Below are 14,443 nucleotides of genomic sequence, written 5' to 3' on the forward strand. Positions count from 1 at the left end.
AGTCTCTACATGGAAGCCACGGTGATATTGTTCCAATGTAAATTAGACTGTGAATGTTGCCCCACAGCCCAGAATATGGCCCAGTATCTTTACCTTGGCCTAAGGACCTACATACCCTTGTCTAGTCCCATCTTATATCACTCACCCCACTACCATTGCTCCAGTCACACTCTCCTTCCAACTCTTCCTAAAAATACACCAAGTTTGCTCTGGCTTCAGGGCCTTCCTATTGGAGAAGGAAATGGCAACCCACTCCAGTATTCTTGCCTGGAGAATCCCAGGGTTGGGGGAGCCTGGTGGGCTGCTGTCTATGGGGTTGCACAGAGTTGGACACGACTGAAGTGACTTAGCAGCAGCAGGGCCTTCCTACATGCTATTTCTTTTACTAATCACTGGATATCTTTGCAGATTCAGTCCTTCATCTCATAAAATGTCCCAGGGGAAGGTTTTCATGATTGCTCTATCTATAATGCTATCCTTTTCCACTACTTAATATTTTTTTGATTCTTTGTCTCTTTTTCTTCATAGAAAGTATTTATTTTTTGTTTTCATATTGTCTGTCCTCCTGCAAGAAAAGCTTTGTCTTTTTCATGACTCCATCCCATGCCTTGTACAATGCCCAGTGCTTAGGCAGAAATAAATATTTTTGAATGAATGCAGAGATGTATTTATTTAAATATTCATAGTTTTATAATCAAGGCAAATAGTTTAATAGAAAAACACATAATACTTTCTTTAAAAGTTATCTTGCTTTGGAAAAATCTCAATTAGTTAAAATTGAATGCAGTTTGCATGTATGAAGAGAGTTGATATGCTGAGTGAATCAAGCATTAATGGGCACACCTGGTGGCAGATGTAGGTGTTGCAAAAATGAAGACTAAGAAACAGTTTGTCTCCATCTATAGCAGTGATTCTCAACCTTGGCCATACATTAGAATCAGCTGGGGAGGTGACAAAAATTTAATATCCAGGTCATACCCCAGAACAGGTAATTCAAAATCTTAGATGGTTGTATCCAGGGCTCTATTAACATATTTGAAAAAGCTCCCCCGCTGATTACAATGACAACTACAAATGAGAACCACTGATGTATAAGTTAGGGGATGTTTGCAAAACTATTCCTCATGTTGACAATAGTATAGAAAGTACTCAAATATTTATTAAATGAATTTATGAGTGAGTGAATGAATGAATGCTGCTGCTGATGCTAAGTTGCATCAGTCGTGTCTGACTCTGTGTGATCCCATATATGGCAGCCCACCAGGCTCCTCTGTCCCTGGGATTCTCCAGGCAAGAATACTGGAGTGGGTCGCCATTTCCTTCTCCAATGCAAGAAAGTGAAAAGTGAAAGTGAAGTCGCTCAGTCATGTCCAACTCTTCGGGACCCCATGGACTATAGCCCACCAGGCACCTCTGTCCATGTCCATGGGATTTTCCAGGCAAGAGTACTGGAGTGGATTGCCATTGCCTTCTCCAGAATGAATAAATGGGTGAATGTAAAGGGTGTTGATAGTCAACTGAATTCTTGAAAATCATTCAAAGCTAGATTTAGCAAATAAAAGTACAGGATTCCCATTTACTTATAAGATTTAAATAAACAGAAGCTTTTTTCAGTAATCCATGTCCCAAATATTGTAGGGGGCATACTTATACTAAAAAATTTATTATATGCCTGAAATTGAAGTTTAATTGGCATCCTGTATTTTATGTTGCAACCTATCTACTGATTAGGGAACAGTTAAGGTTCTCTTGTAAAAATCAGCATGTTATTAAAATATTTAAAACAATTCACTGTTAAAGTGGTAATTTAATCTCTTCTATCATCAGCTATAAAAAGCTCCCATAAAACAGTCTATTATCCTTAAGAATAAATTTAATTTTGCATTTTAAGCTATTAGTAATCATAAAAATTAGGTGAGTTATTGTGCATTATAGATTTTCCAAACGAAGTTAGAATTTAAATTCTTCAGTATCTATTTTTTGGAGAAGGCAATGGCACCCCACTCCAGTACTCTTGCCTAGAAAATCCCATGGACGGAGGGGCTTGGTAGGCTACAGTCCATGGGGTCCTGAAGAGTCGGACACGACTGAGAGACTTCACTTTCATTTTTCACTTCATGCACTGGAGAAGGAAATGGCAACCCACTCCAGTATTCTTGCCTGGAGAATCCCAGGGACAGAGGAGCCTGGTGGGCTGCTATCTCTGGGGTCACACAGAGTTGGACACAACTGATGCGACTTAGCAGCAGCAGCAGCAGTATCTATTTTTAAGCTATCAAATCTTGTACCAAGAGTAAGAAAAGCAAAATTCAGACTGTTTTTAAGGCCTATGAAGTACATTCTCAGCTTGACTTCTGAATAAGTGGCTGCATTAGGGTGCTGTGTCTTGAGTTCTCCACAGGTCCCTAAAGTGGAGAAAGACAGGAATCCTTCAGGGTCTAGACCTTTATTTCTCTCTAGCTATTTTCTGCTAGGGGGCGACAGAGGATGAGATGGTTGGATGGCTGTACCAACTCAATGGAATGGAGTTTGAGCAGACTCCGGGAGATAGTGAAGGACAGGGAAGCCTGGCGTTTTGCAGTCCATGGGGTAGCAGGACACAACTGAACAACGATTTTCTGCTCATTATACTGACCAGCTAAAACTAAGATTAAATAATAGTAAGGAACAATACTTGACTTTAATTCTAATTGAAACAAATAAGTTGAATACTTGGTCATGCAAGCAGAAGTATCAAAGGCACTGTCTTTTTCTTAAAGGATCCAGGAAAGTTCCAATTCTTTGTAAATGGCTGATAAACACCTTTCACCACCAGGCGGCGTACTCATTTGTTCAGAAATTCTCCAGTGAGTGAGTAACCCAAAAAAAGGATCGAATTCGAGGTTAAACACAAGTGGAAAAAATGGAATGATGAAAAGACAAAACTGAAGAAGCTGTTCACATTTCTAACGTTTTCTGTCCCCAGCTGAAGTGCAGAGTATGGAACGGTTTCTTTGCAGAATTTGCAGGAAATAGCTTGTTGAAAGTTGGTAGATGAAAATTTTGATTTTATTGGAGCACTTTAACTGTTTGAAGACATCTTCTTCAAAACTTGTCCAAATGTTGCAATAAAAGCCAAACTTTTGAAGCAGTTTTTTTGTTGTTGGTTATATGCCATTTCTTTGCAGAAATTCAAACCATCCTTAAATCTGATGATGGATTAAAAACAAACAAAAAAAGTAGGAGGGGAGAAGGTCTATTCAGATAGGAGTTTTAATCCCTAGTCTGAGACTGTTTCTGTTCAGTCCAGTTCAATCGCTCAGTCATGTCCGACTCTTTGCAACCTCGTGAATTGCAGCACTCCAGGCCTCCATGTCCATCACCAACTCCCGGGGTCACCCAAACTCATGTGCATCGAGTTGGTGATGCCATACAGCCATCTCATCCTCTGTCATCCCCTCTCCTCCTGCCCCCAATCCCTCCCAGCTTCAGGGTCTTTTCCAATGAGTCAACTCTTCCCATGAGGTGGCCAAAGTATTGGAGTTTCAGCCTCAGCATCAGTCCTTCCAATGAACACCCAGGATTGGTCTCTTTAGGATGGACTGGTTAGATCTCCTTGCAATCCAAGAGACTCGTAAGAGTCTTCTCCAGCACCACAGTTCAAAAGCATCAATTCTTCGGCACTCAGCTTTCTTCACAGTCCAACTCTCACATCCATACATGACCACTGGAAAAACCATAACTTTGACTAGATGGACCTTTGTTGGCAAAGTAATATCTCTGCTTTTCAATATGCTATCTAGGTTGGTCATAACTTTCCTTCCAAGGAGTAAGTGTCTTTTAATTTCATGGCTGCAATGACCATCTGCAGTGATTTTGGAGCCCCCAAAAATAAAGTCTGACACTGTTTCCACTGTTTCCCCATCTATTTCCCATGAAGTGATGGGACCAGATGCCATGATCTTCATTTTCTGAATGTTGAGCTTTAAGCCAACTTTTTCACTCTCCTCTTTCACTTTCATCAAGAGGCTTTTTAGTTCCTCTTCGCTTTCTGCCATAAGGGTGGTGTCATCTGCATATCTGAGGTTATTGATATTTCTCCTGGCAATCTTGATTCCAGCTTGTGCTTCTTCCAGTCCAGCATTTCTCATGATGTACTCTGCATATAAGTTCAATAAGCAGGGTGACAATATACAGCCTTGACATACTCCTTTTCCTATTTGGAACCAGTCTGTTGTTTCATGTTCAGTTCTAACTCTTGCTTCCTGACCTGCATATAGGTTTCTCAAGAGGCAGGTCAGGTGGTCTGGTATTCCCATCTCTTTCAGAATTTTCCACAGTTTATTGTGATCCACACAGTCAAAGGCTTTGGCATAGTCAGTAAACAGAAATAGAGATGTTTTTCTGGAACTCTCTTGCTTTTTCCATGATCCAGCGGATGTTGGCAATTTGATCTCTGGTTCCTCTGCCTTTCCTAAAACCAGCTTGAACATCTGGAAGTTCACGATTCACATATTGCTGAAGCCTGCCTTGGAGAATTTTGAACATTACTTTACTAGCGTGTGAGATGAGTGCAATTGTGCGGTAGTTTGAGCATTCTTTGGTATTGCCTTTCTTTGGGATTGGAATGAAATCTGCCCTTTTCCAGTCCTGTGGCCACTGCTGAGTTTTCCAAATTTGCTGGCATATTGAGTGCAGCACTTTCACAGCATCATCTTTCAGGATTTGAAATATCTCAACTGGAATTCCATTAGCTTTGTTCATAGTGATGCTTTCTAAGGCCCACTTGACTTCACATTCCAGGATGTCTGGCTCTAGGTGAGTGATCACACCATCGTGATTATCTGGGTCGTGAGGATCTTTTTTGTACAGTTCTTCTGTGTATTCTTGCCACCTCTTCTGAATATCTTCTGCTTCTGTTAGGTCCATACCATTTCTGTCCTTTATTGAGCCCATCTTTGCATGAAATGTTCCCTTGGTATCTCTAACTTTCTTGAAGAGACCTCTAGTCTTTCCCATTTTGTTGTTTTCCTCTATTTCTTTGCATTGATTGCTAACGAAGGCTTTCTTATCTCTACTTGCTATTCTTTGGAACTCTGCATTCAGATGCTTATATCGTTCCTTTTCTCCTTTGCTTTTCGCTTCTCTTCCTTTCACAGCTATTTGTAAGGCCTCCTCAGACAGTCATTTTGCTTTTTTTGCATTTCTTTTCCACGGGGATGGTCTTGCTCCCTGTCTCCTGTACAATGTCACAAACCTCAGTCCATAGTTCATCAGGTACTTTGTCTATCAGATCTAATCCCTTAAATCTATTTCTCACTTTCACTGTATAATCATAAGGGATTTGATTTAGGTCATATCTGAATGCTCTAGTGGTTTTCCCTACTTTCTTCAATTTCAGTCTCAATTTGGCAATAAGGTGTTCATGATCTGAGCCCCAGTCAGCTCCCAGTCTTGTTTTTGATGACTGTATAGAGCTTCTCCATCTTTGGTTGCAAAGAATATAATCAGTCTGATTTCGATGTTGACCGAGACTGTTTAGGCAAGGGCAAAGCCAGGCAAGCTACATATTTTCTGCATATCGCTCTGACTGACATTTAGAAGTGAGGATACAAAAACCAGGAACTCAAATTGATTTTTTCTGGCATAGAGTGCATATGTCACTATGCTTTTTCACAAACATTACTGCACCTTTCTTTCTTAGAACTTGGATATGATATAATTGCAGACTTTGTCACTTTTCGGCAACACACATTATTTAAGATATCTACTGCAAATGTGAATGCAACTTTGGAATACAAAATTTCAGATTCTGTTCTATAGAAAGATTGCTGTAGGAAAGTGGATTCAGATGTGGAGTGCTTGGCTCTATTTTAACTTTTAGAAGTTGTCCTCATATTTACTTTGCAATTCAGTATAAAGGTTCAGTTCAGTTCAGTCACTCAGTCGTGTCCGACTCTTTGCGACCCCATGAATCACAGCACGCCAGGCCTCCCCGTCCATCACCAACTCTCAGAGTTCACTCAAACTCATGTCCATCGAGTCAGTGATGCCATCCAGCCAATTTATCCTCTGTCGTCCCTTTCTCCTCCTGCCCCCAATCCCTCCCAGCATTAGGGTCTTTTCCAATGAGTCAACTCTTCGCATGAGGTGGCCAAAGTATTGGAGTTTCAGCCTCAGCATCAGTCCTTCCAATGAACACCCAGGGCTGATCTCCTTTAGGACAGACTGGTTGGATCTCCTTGCAGTCCAAGGGACTCTCAAGAGTCTTCTCCAACACCACTTTTCAAAAGCATCAATTCTTTGGCACTCAGCTTTCTTCACAGTCCAACTCTCACATCCATATATGACCACTGGAAAAACCATAGCCTTGACTAGACAGACCTTTGTTAGCAAAATAATATCTCTGCTTTTCAATATGCTATCTAGGTTGGTCATAACTTTCCTTCCAAGGAGTAAGTGTCTTTTAATTTCATGGCTGCAATGACCATCTGCAGTGATTTTGGAGCCCAAAATAATAAAGTCTGACACTGTTTCCACTGTTTACCCATCCACTTCCCATGAAGTGATGGGACCAGATGCCATGATCTTCGTTTTCTGAATGTTGAGCTTTAAGACAACTTTTTCACTGTCTTTCACTTTCATCAAGAAGCTTTTTAGTTCCTCTTCACTTTCTGCCATAAGGGTGCAAAGTGAAGTACAAAGGTAGATGCTCTCAATTCAAAAGGTTATACATGAAACTGTTAGATTCCCTAATTACATTTGTGAAGTTTCTAACATATGCATATTTTTAGTGTATTAATTTTTTATTTTCTTAAACTAATGTCCATGGTAATGATACTAGTAATAGCTACTTTTTGCTGAGGTAGTATAGTAAAGGTTAAAGTCAATGGCCCTGGGAAGTAGTGGGGGGTTCTTCCTAGTCTCTGACCCCAGCTCCGCCTCTTATAAAGTGTGTAACTTTGCAAACAATTTAAACTGGCCTGCCACGCTTCTCTTCATTGGATTCTTTAGGCAAGAGTACTGGAGTGGGTTGTCATGCCCTCCCCCAGGGGATCTTCCCCACCCAGCGATTGAATTCATGTCTCCTGCACTCCAGGCAAATTCTTTACCTGTGAGCCACTAGGTAAGCCCCTCTGAACCTTAAGAGAAGACAATGTCAAGTCTCCAGGCAGTAAATGTTTGGTAACTACCCTTCTCAGGGTAGAATTTGAAAATTAGAAGTTAATACTTCAGTTAACTCATCTCTGAATGACATATAATAATAGTACTTACTTTTATGGCATTTGTAAGGATTACATGATGTAAAGTATATGACATACTAAGTTGAGTGACCTGCACATAGTAAGTCAATAAATGGGAGCCACTGTTTTATTGTTATTATTATTCTTTTTCAGGCACCGTATATACTATTTCATCAATAAAATTTTTATCCTCATTTTTTTAAGTAGAAACTTAGGCCCTAACAGCCTAAAAGGAATTTGAGCCAGCAATAAAACCTCAGTCTGGCTCCAAAGCCCCAGACCCTTTAATGACAATCTATTTGGCTCTAACCGGTAGCAATTCTGACATCAAAAGAGCTGACACTGAGCAACCAAGGAACAAGTTTTATTTCAGTTTAATTGTTCAGAGAAGGGAAATTTCTCATACCTTTTGCTGATATTCTACTACATAGTTACTGAAAAATACATTGTTTAAGTTTTGAGGCCTTTTAAAAAACTCATGATGATATCTTCTATCATTCAGACAATGAGATTATAGAGAATCCATGATCGAATAAAAAAGACAATATCATATTCTTTAAATACTCCAAAGTCTCTGGCAGATTTATAGACTTCATACTTCTTGGTGCATTTTAAGAAAACAAGAAAGCCGATATGAAGTATTTTGTACAAAAATGTTACATGAAATTATTATTTTTACCTATAATGCTTAATTTTTACTGCTAGTGTTTACAAAATGCACCTGGCTAAATATAAATGAGCCAATCAGTTGGTGTTCCAGATGTCTTGGGAAATATCCAGATGTTTTGATCTTAAAAAAGGATATTTTCAAAACAAACATTTTATTTTCCCACTTTTCAGCTGCATATGCTAGCCTAGCTATTACACAGGCTTAACTATAATTTACTTTTTAGTATGAAATAACCTGAATCTTTTCACAGAGAAAATCTGATTTTAAGAATATAAACTTAAAGTCACTTTGGAAACATTTTTGAAAATTTGAAAAGTAAAAGGACTATCTATACCAGGGATTGGTAAACCTTTTCTATCAAAGGCCAGATAGTAAATATTTTAGGCTTTCCCAGCCTAAAGTCTCTCCTGAAAATACTTAATGCTGCCTTTGTAGAGTTGGTGTGCATGGTTGGATTCCAATAAAGCTTTGTTTGCCAAAGCAGGCAACAGTATGCTGTATTTGTCTGGCCTAGGTCTACACACTCTGAAGATACTAGATGTATTCTGTTTTGGGTAATACATAAACATCTGTCAACATAAATTAGGGAGAAGAAATTTCAAAATGGCAGCCTCTGTCACTGTTTAGTTGGCCCTGAAGGTGTGTTGATTATTCTTTGTGGGCCCTCACTTCCTTGTTCTCCATTCTCTGTCCCTGGGGAGGCTGACCTTAACAGACTACATCATCACTGGACATTTGGGTGACACCAGTAAGGAGATAAGAAGCTAGAAGGAGGGAGAAATTCTTCCAACTCTGGAGTGTCTCACACAGACACAGATAAGTCACTGCCTACCAAACCTGGACTGCTCTGTTCCGAGTGAAATCCAAACAGTGCACAGGTCTTTCCCCTCTTCTCCAAACACAAGTGTCTTGCTTCTATATATATTCTCTCAGGACAACTTCCTGCTGATTCTGAGAAAATAGCTGATACATCTGCTATGGCTTGAGTAACCCTGGGAATGGGTGGGTGGTGGATTTTTTATTAGAGGACTCCAAGTGTCTTTCCTGAACACTTGGTCAGTAAAGAGGCTGCCGGCAATGTGGGAGACCTGGGTTTGATCCCTGGGTCGGGAAGATCCCCTGGAGAAGGAAATGGCAACCCACTCCAGTATTCTTGCCTGGAGAATCCCATGAACAGTGGAGCCTGGTGGGCTACAGTCCATGGGGTCACAAAGAGTTGGACACAAATAAATTACTAACTTTCACTTTCAAGAAATACCTTAAAAAGTAAATAAGGAAGGAATTTATAAAGATAATACCAAAAGCTACCCCATGGAAAATGAGAGTAAAAGAACCATTATGGAAATTCCTACCATAGAAAAAACTCATTATTCATAAGTTCAACCTTGATACTGGCAATGGACCAAGATTTAAAGCCACAGGTTTGTTATATTACCTCACCAAATGCCATTAGGGCTTAACAAGTGGTGTTGTGTTTATTCATGCTTGATACCACATTTACTACTATTCTAGAAATATTTTAAATTACTCTCAGTTGTCAGGTGTTATACTGCCCATGATATAATTGTGAGATGGTGAAGTAGAACTAAAGCAGTGATTTTTTTCATGCCATCTTAATGACAATTAGATTACTAGCTTGAATAGCTATGTGTCTACAAAGGATCGGTTGTTGAAAAAAAAATCCCTTTAAAACTCTTTTAATGTGTCGTTTGTACTTTAATATACCCCGAAGTCCAGTTCTTGGAACACTAATCATGTGAATCTCAGTAAAAGAGTCATACTACGTGTGGGAGGTGCTTTCCTCGTGGTTCAGGTGATAAAGAATCTACCTGCAATGTAGGAGATCTGAGTTCAACCCTTGGGTTGGGAATATCCCCTGCAGAAATGAGTCATATTTTAACCTGCTCCTAAAGGATCACAATGCACAGAAGCAGATTAAAGCCACTGGGAAGTACTGCAATAACTAACCAGCTTAACTTCCTGCATTAAATTTTTCCCAAGTTTACTTAATCATGAAATTTTATTTTGAACATGATTTATTAACACTCCGTGGAACTTATTTTAAGAAGTGCTGGTAAAAGTATTAAAATATTTGGTTTCAATCACTAGGAAAATTGCTACTATCAAGTGAACTTGATTATTTTTGGCATCTATCTGTTGATATGAATATTTAAAATTCTTACCTTTGGCCAGATTTATAAGGAAAAATTAAAAAGGGTTTTCCCCAAATAATCTGGTAAATAACTTTTGCCCACCTCGAACTGTTAGACCTGCTGAGATCAAGTCACCAGTAGTGCTTGAAAATAAGTACTTCCTGCCTAAAACCAACATTTGACTCAAGTATTACCTCCACTTGGAAGCATTCCTGGCCCATGATCCAATTGCTTGCTCCCTCCTTTACATTTCCCTTACCATAATATTTAATCATTGTATGTGTTTATAGCCAGTGGTTTACTTATATAACTCCACTCCCATGGATTATAAAATCCTTGAGGGCAAAGACTATAATTAGTCATCTTTGTTCCTAATATCTAACACAGTACTTGATTTTTAGTAGATATTTAATAAAGTGAGTTTCTTTGACAATTCTACAAGGTTTGAAGCTTCTACAGAAATAATTTGCATTCTCACTAGATACTGAAGCAGTCATGTACCAGAATTGGTGTATACCAATTCATGACAGCAGATGGTCAAAATTGGAGAAATTTTGCCAGCCAGTTGATTTCACATTAGTATCTTGATATCAGGCCATGGTGAAAATATTTACAGGATAGAAATTGGCAAAAGCTGCAAATAAAGGCTTTTTTTATTTTCCTGGACAGCCAGTTGCTAAATATTTACCAGCACACCACTATATATGATATATTTTTATAATGTTTTGTTAAATGGTAATAATGATAAAATAAATTTTAAATGTTTTTTGATAGTAATATTTTTAAAATGAGCTGTTCTATCTCCTCATTTAGATTGTAAATTCTCTGGGGAAAGTGCCATTACTTTCTTTTCCTTTATTGCCCCAGTGCCTAGGAACTTACTGCTGCTGCTGCTGCTGCTAAGTCACTTCAGTCGTGTCCGACTCTGTGCAACCCCAGAGACGGCAGCCCACCAGGCTCCCCCGTCCCTGGGATTCTCCAGGCAAGAACATTGGAGTGGGTTGCCATTTCCTTCTCCAGTGCATGAAAGTGAAAAGTAAAAGTGAAGTTACTCAGTCGTGCCCAACTCCTAGCAACCCTATGGACTGCAGCCTACCAGGCTCCTCCACCCGTGGGATTTTCCAGGCAAGAGTACTGGAGTGGGGTGCCATTGCCTTCTACTAGCACTGAATAAATAACTGTATGTGGAGGGGTTTATGTCCTAAGATTTTGTGTTTTGAGTAAACTGGCGTAGGGGAGGACAGGATTAAGAGTGAATAAAAAAAAAAATGAAATGTTTTGAGTTGATCCTAACACTGAATTTTGTGTTTAAAATTTTGGGTGTAGCGTATATTATTTTTCTCTTCTAATTTTAGATTTATTCTCAAAATCTAAATATATTGAAAGCATTATATTAAAACCAGTGACATAATCATAGCCACAGGATTATAATCTTAGGGATGTAGGATTTTATGGTGTTTGGACTACAGACAAAAACATATTTTAACTGCCACAAAACTGCAGCAAAATTAGCTGGAGTTGCAGAATTTCCTTAGATTTCCATTAAAAAAGAAAAAAAAAGAAAACTTACCTTAAAAGACTATTACTTTCCAGGGATATTAATCAACCTCATGAATTAATTTACTGTGTAGAATGTGATGAGAATTTCAATATAAGTTTTTGACCGTGTGTGAAGAAAATGCTGCCTCCAAAATGTACCATGTAGTACTCATGCTTATGCTGTTACAAATAAAATAAATTTTTGAAACCAAAAGCATCTACATCTAGGATTTCACCTAAGCAAAATATGTATTTTTAAAATATTTTAAATTAAGGTATCTTTTACATGCAGTAAAATACACAAATCTTAAAGGGAAAGCTTGATGACCTTTTACAAACATATAAACCTCTGTAACCATCACCAGATCAAGGTATAGACATTTCTACCCTGCCAGAAATTTCTCTTCTGCTCCTTTCCTGTTGTTACCCATCCTTCTCATATTATCATTCTGATTTCTACCACCATATATTAATCTTGCCTGTTAAAGACATTTTTTTTGTCTATTTTTGTTGTTGTTAACAAATATATAAAATGGAATGATTGCTGTTTGGGGACTAGTTTGAGGCAAAGGAATATAAAACAGACTGCTGCTGCTGCTAAGTCACTTCAGTCGTGTCTGACTCTGTGCGACCCCAGAGACGGCAGCCCACCTGGCTCCGCCGTCCCTGGGATTCTCCAGGCAGGAACACTGGAGTGGGTTGCTATTTCCTTCTCCAATGCATTCAAGTGAAAAGTGAAAGTGAAGTTGCTCAGTCGTGTCCAACTCTTTGCGACCCCATGGACTGCAGCCTACCAGGTTCCTCCGTCCATGGGATTTTCCAGGCAAGAGTACTGGAGTGGGTTGCCATTGCCTTCTCCAATAAAACAGACTAGTGATTATATATTTGATAATAATAATAGCGATAAAATATCACTTTCAGGCATCTAGCAATGATTTCTTAAAGTGATTTTTAAAAATATCTTCCAACACTTTAGGAACACCTCAGGACTTGTTAGTTATTATGATATTATTTACTCTTTGCCTAGAGTTCACTTGAACAGCATAGCTGTTCTGCATGAAGAACTTTTTAATAAAAAGAAACTTTATATTCTCTGAGTTCATTGTTAGCGGACCAAGAGACCAAATTAGAAAGATACTTTTGTCAAGATATTTAGAATCTAATGTCTGTAGAACTTACACACCTTTCACCATTGATCACTGTTTGCTTTATTAGGCTTTCTCTCCTAAGTAGTATGTTTAAGGCCAGCCTAGGATTGAATCTGGATCTCCACAACACTTCCCTATGGTTAGCTCAGTCTAGTCAAAGAAAATGAATGATGTTTCCTTTGACAGTGGGCCACAGGGCTGTAGCCACCAAGCCACGTGCTCTTGCTCAAGTGGAACATTGTATTCCCTGAACAGATGGTTTCTGGGAAAAGCCCGAAGGGTATGATTTTTTGTAATGTATCTGCACAGGCAAGATGGACTTCAGAGTCTGGAAGGATAATAATTATACTTTGTATGGTCTAGGGTTTTTTTGCTTTCCAAGTTGCTTTTGAGAAGGGACAGAATGTGAATGGAATAAGTTCCTCAAGACAGCATTCTGATGGAGCTGCTTTCCTGACCTGCTCTCCAACTCGGAAAACCACAATTCTGTCTGTAATTGTCATCTGGGGTCTGGGCTAGAGGTGGACTATACCCTCTGTAACTTTAATCCCTTCATCAAATATTCCATACTGCCTATTGCTGTTGGCAATCAGCATCCTACCCAACCATTCCCCTAGTAGAGTGTAACAAAAGCCTCATGAAAGAAAGAAATGATAATGATATCTGTTTCTTCCCTCTAATTATTTTTAATTATTAATCTATCCAAGAGACTCCTGTTTTCCTTCACAGATATTTGATTTAGCCTAGTCCCCCAATATCCAAAGATAAAATTGAAGCTAAAAAATTTAACCTGAAATTTTGCTTAAATATGATTTCCCTTTTGTCCTAATTATTCTTTCCAAACTTAATTTAAATGAATTCAATAAAGCAAATTCTTCTTGAGTTCTACTGTGTTCCTGGCACTATCCAAGTCCTGGGGAAGTCACAACAGATAAGAAGTTCACAATTTATTAGGCAGAGGTTCTCAGAGAGGTAGGAGTTACCAAGAAGGATCAGACCTGGGGATATTTTTCCTTTTTTTTTTTTTTTAATTCACAGTGAATGAGAATTTTGAGAGTCACATGTAATGAATATAGTGGTGTGACTTTCTCTCCAGCCTGCATTTTTCTTTTCTTAAAAACCTACCTGAATCTTTATTTTGGTAGAGACAACTACAATACCCCATACACCCCCGGCTCGAGGGAGAGGCATGAAGTTCAGGTTCAAAGTAGATTTTATATTCTCTTGCTTGAATTTCAGTGATTGGCTGATGATTGTATCACCATGGGAGAGCCATGCTCAGTTTTAGGCTAGTGCATAGAAGATGGAGACCTAGAAAGGAATGACTCCTTGATCAAAACAATCTTGAAGCCCACAGAAACCCTAGACTTTCTAGTTACATTAATCAATACATCCCTTTTATTTTTAAATTTGTTCTTAGAGTAAAGCCACTATAATAAAGAGACTAAAAAAAAAGAAAAAAAACACAAAAATTTGTTGCTAAAATAGGATGGTAGTTTATTTCTTTCTTGTGTTATATTTTGATTTCACCACCTAAGGCTGACGAAGCAGTTCTGTTCCATGAGGCTATTTAAGGACCAGGAAAGAACTCCCCATCTATTCCTTTGCTATCACTAGCATTACATTATTTTGGTGGGGGGATAGCTGAAGCTGGGTCACTGCCATGTCTATACCCCACCCTATATGAAGAGGTGAAGGAGAAGCTGGAGA

At 38.8% G+C, this 14,443-nt stretch overlaps 1 long non-coding RNA gene across 5 annotated transcripts in view; it reads left to right on the forward strand.

Moving 5' to 3' along the window:
- Positions 1 to 11,799, forward strand: part of LOC106701264 (uncharacterized) — a 54,259-nt gene extending 42,460 nt beyond the window's left edge. For 3 of the 5 annotated variants that reach the window (XR_011465009.1, XR_011465013.1, XR_011465010.1), the window contains one exon: positions 10,914 to 11,799. This is a non-coding gene — a long non-coding RNA (uncharacterized lncRNA). Of the gene's footprint in view, positions 1 to 2,759; positions 2,776 to 6,993; positions 7,106 to 10,913 lie in introns of those variants that run through there. The other 2 variants (XR_011465011.1, XR_011465012.1) reach the window with 2 other exon arrangements.
- The last annotated feature ends 2,644 nt before the right edge of the window (positions 11,800 to 14,443 follow it).

The sequence above is a fragment of the Bos mutus genome, chromosome 1 (assembly GCF_027580195.1).
Source record: "Bos mutus isolate GX-2022 chromosome 1, NWIPB_WYAK_1.1, whole genome shotgun sequence".
Lineage (NCBI taxonomy): Eukaryota > Metazoa > Chordata > Mammalia > Artiodactyla > Bovidae > Bos > Bos mutus.